Source organism: Bos grunniens, chromosome X (assembly GCF_055505025.1).
Source record: "Bos grunniens cultivar Pamir isolate PY7600 chromosome X, Bosgru_T2T1.0, whole genome shotgun sequence".
Classification (NCBI taxonomy): Eukaryota; Metazoa; Chordata; class Mammalia; order Artiodactyla; family Bovidae; genus Bos; species Bos grunniens.
The window spans coordinates 138,311,734-138,319,475 of record NC_141194.1 but is presented as its reverse complement, the minus strand read 5'-3'; the positions used below and the strand labels follow the sequence as shown (position 1 = coordinate 138,319,475).

The 7,742-nt window shown below is 44.4% G+C and overlaps 1 protein-coding gene across 8 annotated transcripts in view; it reads left to right on the top strand.

Annotated features, from left to right (window-relative positions):
• The first annotated feature begins 451 nt into the window (after positions 1–451).
• STAG2 (STAG2 cohesin complex component) overlaps positions 452–7,742 on the top strand; it is a 141,720-nt gene continuing 134,429 nt past the window's right edge. For 2 of the 8 annotated variants that reach the window (XM_086388165.1, XM_086388159.1), the window contains exons 1-2: positions 1,330–1,477; positions 1,771–1,901. The gene's annotated coding sequence lies outside the window, so the exon portion shown is untranslated. Of the gene's footprint in view, positions 905–1,329; positions 1,478–1,770; positions 2,152–7,742 lie in introns of those variants that run through there. The other 6 variants (XM_086388166.1, XM_086388161.1, XM_086388163.1 and 3 more) reach the window with 4 other exon arrangements.

Below are 7,742 nucleotides of genomic sequence, written 5' to 3'. Positions count from 1 at the left end.
CGAGTTTACTTCTTTCGGTGGGAAGGAGTAGGGGGCGCGGGGAAGCGAGGGGCCGGGATCTAAGGCCAAAGGCTCCCTCGCTGGGCCGTGTCACAGCAGGGGACCTCGAAGGGTGATGCCCGACTGGGCTGCCACCTCGGGCGGCACGGCGTGGGTAGGAGTGGGCCGGGGCACCAGTTCCCAGCGAGCCCAGTTTCCGATTTCCCACAGCGCGGGGCTCCTCCGGACATCCCTACCGCCCTCCCCTCGACCCCCCCAATAAAGAAAGAGGAAACGCGGCGCGACCAGCTGCGCGGCGGAAGCGCCGCTCAACGAATGAGTAAGTCAGGCGCGGGCACGGCACCTTGTTTACCCCACTCGGCGGCGCGCCCCTACGGGCGCCTCGTTGAAAGGCGGCGTCGGAGACGCTGAACCCGGGAGGCAGTCGACCCCGATTGGCTGGTGATTGGGAGGAGGACGCTGGGTGGGAGGGCAGGGGGCCAGGCGTTGCAGTGGCGACTCTTTGCCGCTAGATGACGCTCCCTCCCAACGGGAGCCGGGCGCGGGTTCGCGGCCGACAGATGGCGCCTGCGCGTTCCATTCGCCTCCAAGTCGCCGAAGAGCGAACACCCCAAACAATCCCGAAGCGCCACCAAAAAAAAAAAAAAAAAAAAGAGAGAGAGAGAGAAAAAAAAAAAAAAAAAAAAACCCGCCGGATCCGACCGCCACTTTCAAAACCCCCCACCGCTCTAGAACCGCGGGAGCTTCCGTCCCTGAGTAGAATTCAAGGGTGTAAAAGAAGAGGAAGGGAAAAATATCTTGTACCAGCCCAGGGGTGAAGAAGCCCCCGGCCTGAGAAAGCAGGAAGGAGGAGTGGGGGAGGCGAACAGTCTCGTTGCTGCCTCTGTGTACGCTGAGGGGGGAGGTAAGTTATAAAATGGCGGAGGCGAAGCTTCTAGAAGTTTGGAGGGGCACCCGGAGGGCGCGGGGCCCACCGTGAGCCGCGTGTGGTTGAAATAGGGCGCGAGAGAGGAGTTGGGAGGGAAAGACACTGGGCACTCTTGCCGTTTAATTTCTTCTCTTATTCCTTTACCCCCAGCGGGGCCCGCTGTAGAGCGGGCGGCCAAGTGAAGCCGGAGAGAAGCGTCCTCGTCCCCGCGTAACCCCCGGCCCTTCTTTCTCCCCTCTTTCCCCAAGTCGCTCCCTCAACACTACCAAGGAACTTCCAACCCCCTCCCCTTTCTCCCTACCTCCTACTCCTAGAGTGGCTTTCTACCGCAGGACTCTTCTTTTCGACTACCCTCGCTGAAGGCTTTCTCTTCCTTCCCTCGCCCCGCTCTCCCTCGGGGCCTCTACGGAGACCCCCCCCCCCCAATGGGTGGCCCAAAATGGAGAACGCGGAGCAGCGCAAGATGGAGGCTCTGCTTCTCGGTGTAGCGTTAGATTTAGGTGCCTTTTCTCCGGCAGGCTCCTAAGCCTGGGAGAGCCCGAACTGGAGGTGGGGTGGGGTGCGAGCCGTAGTGGGGGAGGCAGGCCGGGCGGCCGCGGTCAGGATGGGGGAAGAGCGCGGCATCGCGGCGAGGGGAAGGAAGAGAGCAAAATGGTGGTGCTGGGAACCTAGGGGGGAGGGGAGGCGAGGAGGCTCGCTTGTGTATATTTGGGCCTCGGACCGAGGGAGGCGAGGGAAAATCTACTCTGATCACACCCTTCCCTCGTGCCCCCTCCCTTCTCCCTTCCCCTCCTTCCTTTCCTCCCTCCCTCCCCTCCCTCCCTCTCTTCCTCCCTTCCTAGAGAGGGAACAACATTCATGTGACGGGCCCCTCTGCTTCTCCCCCGCCCCGTCATCTCCAGCGCGTGGTGGGGGAACTGCCGGGGAAAGCGATTGGCATCGATCTCTCCATCCCTTCCGAGGCCCGACTTCGGTCAGTTTTCTTCGGGCAACAATTTTCTAAATAGGTTGGGGTCTGGCGGTGTTGGCCCCCGCGTGCAGACCTTGCCCCGAAGGGGGCCCTGCCTGCCTGGCATGGGAGGAGGGGGGAAGGGCGGGAGTGGAAGGCTGTTTGTTGGGGGGTTTTGGCGCCACTTTTGTTTTAGTTTTAGTGCTGCTTTTCGTTCCCACCCCCACCCGCACTGTCTTTCTCAAGGCACGAACTGAACTGATCCTTGCCCCAGGTAGGCAGCTTCTGCTTTTTCCCTCCACACTTTTATTCTTGCTTGGGGTTGACTTTCTTTTTTCTTCTCTCGCGTACCCGGCGATCAGTGGACGGCGATTTTAGGACGGAAAGGGTCGGATGGGCCATGGGAGAGAGAAGGTGTGGGAAACAGCATCAAGTAGTTCCGTAAAACTTTGAGCCCCGTTCCCATTTTCTTCTGGCCTACATTCGAAACGTATTGTTGATTTCTGCCCCCTTTTTTCCCCCGTCGCGAGAATGTCTTGTTTTCCCTTTAGTTTTTTTTTTTTTTTTTTTTAATAAACCGCTGTACTTTCGACATTTAGTTTCCGCTCCTCCTTGGTGTATATGTCATTTTATTTTTAATCCTGAACTGTAATGGGTTTTATCGTATGATTTTCCATGCTGCAGTGTCCAGCTTTAATTTTTAGAATTGCATTAGTAGTTTCATCTGGTTTGTGAGACTTTCTCCGCCGTGGCCTAGAAATGTTTTATATGTTGTTGCCTACCGCCCCCCGCTTCCCTCTCCCTCCTCCTTTCTCTTGGATGTAGTTTTTTAATTGAGGGTCATGGTATTTGATTAAATGGTTATTTACAGTTTACGTGATGTATCTATTAAAAACTTTTGATCTGTAGGGTTAGATTTAAGTAAACGAAAAGCTCGTGCTGGTTTGAGATGGTTCCTTAAAATGCGCGGGCCGTCCCCCCCACCCCCCCCCGTAAAGCCTCATCTTCCCCTCGCACGGGAGTGTAAATTCCATACCCCTTTTCTCCCACGGACCGCCGTATTTCACGGCAGCCACACCCTGTATTTGTCTCTGTGGATTGGACTCATTATCAGCTTAATTTAGTGACTCTTAAACCACCATGATGGGACTTGCTTAAGCACGAAGCTTCTTTTCCTGTTTAGTCCTAGTGGTTAGTGTCGAAAGAGGAATAATCGAGGTTTCTTGATGAAACCTGGTGCGGTCCAACCTCTGCCTTTTTTCTGTTGTCTTTTTTCCTACTCCGGGCTGTTGGCGGTGTCAGCACCGCTGCTGGGGGCGGGGGTGGAGGGGAGAAAGAGTCGGGTTACCGAAGTGCGTCATTCCTGGCTCTAGCAGGGCCTGCTCGGGAGCTGCTGGTGTTTGTTACTGTCCTCGCAGCACTTTCCTGCCAACCTTCTCTCTCTGCGTATTGGTTGGGAGCAAAAGCAGGAGGCGGTCTCCTAATTCTATCCGGAGCCTAGCGCGTTGCATTTAAGGGTATATGTGAACTTATTTTAAAAAAATGGGCCCTGTAAAGTGCATACATGTCTCTTTAATGAGATACAATTCAGATAGTTTAGATTTGCTTTTATATATTTTCCAACGAAAGGTGGGGTTAATTTTGAGCATTTTAAACCTCTTACGTTAAAATGCCTGTTTTTTTTTTCCTACGCTGATATCAATCTATAATTAGGAATCAGAAGGGCCAGTTAAGGCATAACTGTTCAGCGGTTTTTCGAGTGATTGAATTGTAGTTTTATGACACATTATGTTACATAGTGTGCTTTTTCTCGTTTTGAGCTAAGGTGCTACGTGAATGCAAGCTGATTGTTCATGTTTAACTTCATTCTCATCACATATTCCTATTTACTCTTTTAGATGTAATTTTAAATGTTTCCTTTGGATCTTACTGACTTCATTAGATTCTTAAAGATGGTTCTTTCCCTTTTTAAAAAAAATCGTCTAACCTAACTAACAAGGAGTTGTATGGGGTAGCTGTACAGTTACATTGTTAAATTCTGACTTCTTGCTAGTTTTTGATACTTTTATTATCTTTCGATTTTTCTCTGTACTTAGTACAATATCTTTCTCAGTTCTTTTCTGAAGATAATTGGGGGAGAGGTGGGAGGTAGAGATGAAACAAAAGTGGCCTTGAGTTGGTGGTTGTAGCTGGGTGATGAGTACGGGAGAGCTCATTGTACTATTCTCCCTACTTTTGCGTGTACTTGAACATTTCCATAATTAGAAAATTTTGAAGAAAAAATCCAAATTATCTTGCAATTTTGGTGTAATGACTTAAGTTTATATTTACATATTATTTGCATGAGAAACTTGGCCTTGTGTATAAGTAATTACACAATGTCTGACTTACAAACTCAAAAAATATTTAAATTGAACCAGTATAGAATAAACAAGATACTTATAAATTGGTTGAACTTTAAATATTTGTAACTTAGTCTGAATTTGCTCTACTTTTAGTTTCTTTTTTAATCCTTTGAAAATAGGAAAATTCCATGAGCAAATTTTGTAAATTCTGCTTGGTGTCTATTTCATTAAGTTGGAGTTCCAGTGAGTCAGTATGAAAGGGATTTACTATTAATAGGAGGGGCTTTGGCAGTTGGAATAAGTGACAGTGGAAGAGATTCGGGTGCCCTAGGGAGCATTCCTAGTAAGAAGATCGAGGTAGGAGTTGAATTCTGTTTGAGTATTTGGTGTTTAATGAATGGGTAGAGAAGAGGATTGGAAAATAAATGTACTTATTAGTTATTCTTTCCCACTGTGAAATAACTATAGCTATAGCACTTTAAGGTATCAGACTGGCAGTTGGGGGTGGGGTGGGTTTTTAAAAAATTGATCTGAAAATGAATGTTTACATATAAAATGAGTTAAAGCTCCCCTCCCCCCACTTTTCCTGGTGGCTTAGACGGTAAAGAATCTGCCTGCAGTGCAAGACTCGGGTTCGATCCTGAGTTGGGAAGATCCCCTCGAGAAGGGAATGGCTACCCACTCCAGTATTCTTCCCTGGAGTATTCCATGGACAGAGGAACCTGGCGGGCTACAGTCCCTGGGGTTGCAGAGAGTCGGACAGGACTGATACTTTCACTTTTCCCGCCACTTTTAACCATTTGGTGCTATAAATAAAAGTTGATGTGTAAAATATTTTAATCTTTTATTAAGAACATCTGACCACTGCCCATCAACAGTAAAAATGCATTGATATTAAAACCCTCAGTCTCCTTAGTTTATTTGTAATTGCTCCTACAAAAAAATGTAAATTATTTGAAATAGAGTACCTTATTTTCTGCAATTTTGTATTGTTCAGTGGCAGGTTTTTTCACCCTATAAGATGTATTTTTGAATGTTTGTCAAAGCTTTAAAGGGAACCCAAAATAACGGATATTTAGTTTTTCTGTTTGGTGATGTGTGTTCCTTAATCATTATTAAAGCCAAAATTCCACCCTAGGCTGGTGACAGACAGACATTTCATAATTGTTATTATTAGTCTGTTTGTATATTATATATTCATCATTTTAGCCTTAGAAAGATGTTAAGACAGTATATATTTTGAACTCTTATTTGTATGCACATAATTTAAATAGATCATGAGGATTGTGACTTCAGATTTATTTTATTGTGGTGAGGCAAGAGCTAAACTACTAAAGCAACAAATTATGAGTTTGGCAACTTTGTTAACTTTAGTTAGTTTTGTTTTTTTTTTTTTTAAAGCCCAAGGACTCAAGATTTTAATGAAATTCAATTATACATTATTTTCTCATTGTTTTCTTTTTCAACCTTAATGAGAATCTGTGAATTAAAATGGGTGGGTTAGGGTGGGAGACAGGCTTAGGCTCAAATTATCCTTTGGGAATATGGGGTTCAGTGTGAAAATATGCCTTGGACAGTTTAGTAATGCTTAATATTCTGTATGTTTAACTGATGCCATCCACAGTCATGCGTGCGAAGGGAGTAAACAGTGAATAGCGTATTTCTGCTTTGGGTTCTTTATAGTAGATGGAGGTCTTCAGTTTTTGATGCTGCAAGTTTTGAGCTTAAAATTTACATTAGATGGACACAGTGCTCTGTCTATTACATGTCACTGGGATAAGGTTCATATCTCTTTAATGTTGTGACCTTTTTGTGTCTCACATAGTAAAAAAAAACTGGTCTTGTGTTAGTACTTTGACATTACTGTTAGATTATTCAAAGACCTGAACACAACAGTTTATTGTGTAGCGGAGCACTATCCTGTAACTATTTTGGGAGTTGGGGAGCATAGCAAAGACAAGGGATAGTCCAGGTTATCTATGGGTGTCAGTATATATTGAAACATTACCAATTATTAGTAAAGAAGAAACTTTAAAGATTCAGATTATTTTAAAAGTTCTTTACATGTAGTTTAGTTTTGTAATTTCTACATTTGGTACATATTTAGGACTTGTAATTTGTGGTTCAGTACTCTTCCTGTATAATAATTTTCTGTATCCTCGGCTATCATGAGTGGTGGTTATTGCATGTTCTCTTTGGCAAAGATATGTGAGAAAGCAAAATTGTCAGCTTGATTTTTTTTTTTTTTCAGTCTCCTGAGTCGCCTGCTTTGCATTTAATTTAGCCAAATTTTATGTTTTGTCAGTATGAGTGGTGTTGCTTGGTAGAGTCTTAATTTTTGTATGTGTTAGTCACTCAGTCGTGTCCGACTCTTTGTGACCCCATGGGCTGTAGCCCATTAGGCGCCTCTGTTCATGGAATTCTCCAGGGAAGAATACTGGAGTGGGTTGCCATGCCCTTCTCCAGGGGATCTTCCCCACCCAAGGATTGAACACAACTCTCCCGCATTGCAGGCAGACTCTTTACCTACTGAGCCACTAGGGAAGCCCTTTTTGTGTATGTACATTTAAAAAAACTACATCTCTTTACCAGCTGTGGTAATCTGCTACCTGAACTGTATTTTTAATGTCTGCTTGCTATAGTTCTATCTTTGGTAATAACCAGAAGAAAATAAGTCTTTACCTATGGTTAGTCTAGTCTGGAGATTACTGAAATTAATTTAAGCCCCACCCTCTCACCTTAAGCCCCACTCTCCCCCTGAAACCAGGGGATGGTGAATAATGTTGATGGTCTGTTCTTTTTTGTAATTTTAATTGGAAAATACAGGACTAGGCTTGATGAGACAAACTAGAGAGGTTTCTATAAACTCTAGATAATCTAATGTACAACTCCAAGAATATAAATGTATATAAATAAAATATATATTCTTAAAATACTGTTGAACATTGTTGGAAGGGGAAAAAAGGAAGTCCTGTTTACACTTTTGCATGGATAACCTGGGATTTGTTGTAATGGGATTTGACCTATAACTTGTTGAATCCTGAGCTCTTCTAAGAAACTCTTCATTTAGTTGCCACTTGAATGACTTAAATGCCAATAACTGTACTATGTGTTTTAACATGTATTGTTTAAAACTTCTCAGCTACCTTGCAAGATAGATGGTTGTCATTTTACAGATGGAGAAATTGAGGCTCTGGGAGAATAAATGACTTGTCACAAAATAAAAATTGACAGTCTGAATTCATACCCAAAGTAGTCTGGCCTCAAAACCTTTGTACTTTTTTGTTGAGCTCAGTAGTTTCTCTTAACTTGGTTAGGTCTTAGGATATCCATCACCAGAAAGCATGTTTCTTTTCAGTGTTATGAAATGAGTTTTTTAAATGTATCATACAGGGTAAATGCAGGTTTTTTATATACAGGATTTGATAAGTTGCTGCCTGATGAAGGATCTACATTGTGTTTTATACTGAAAGGTTAAATAGTTAACTCTGAGCTTTAGATTTGTTTGAGTATGCTCATT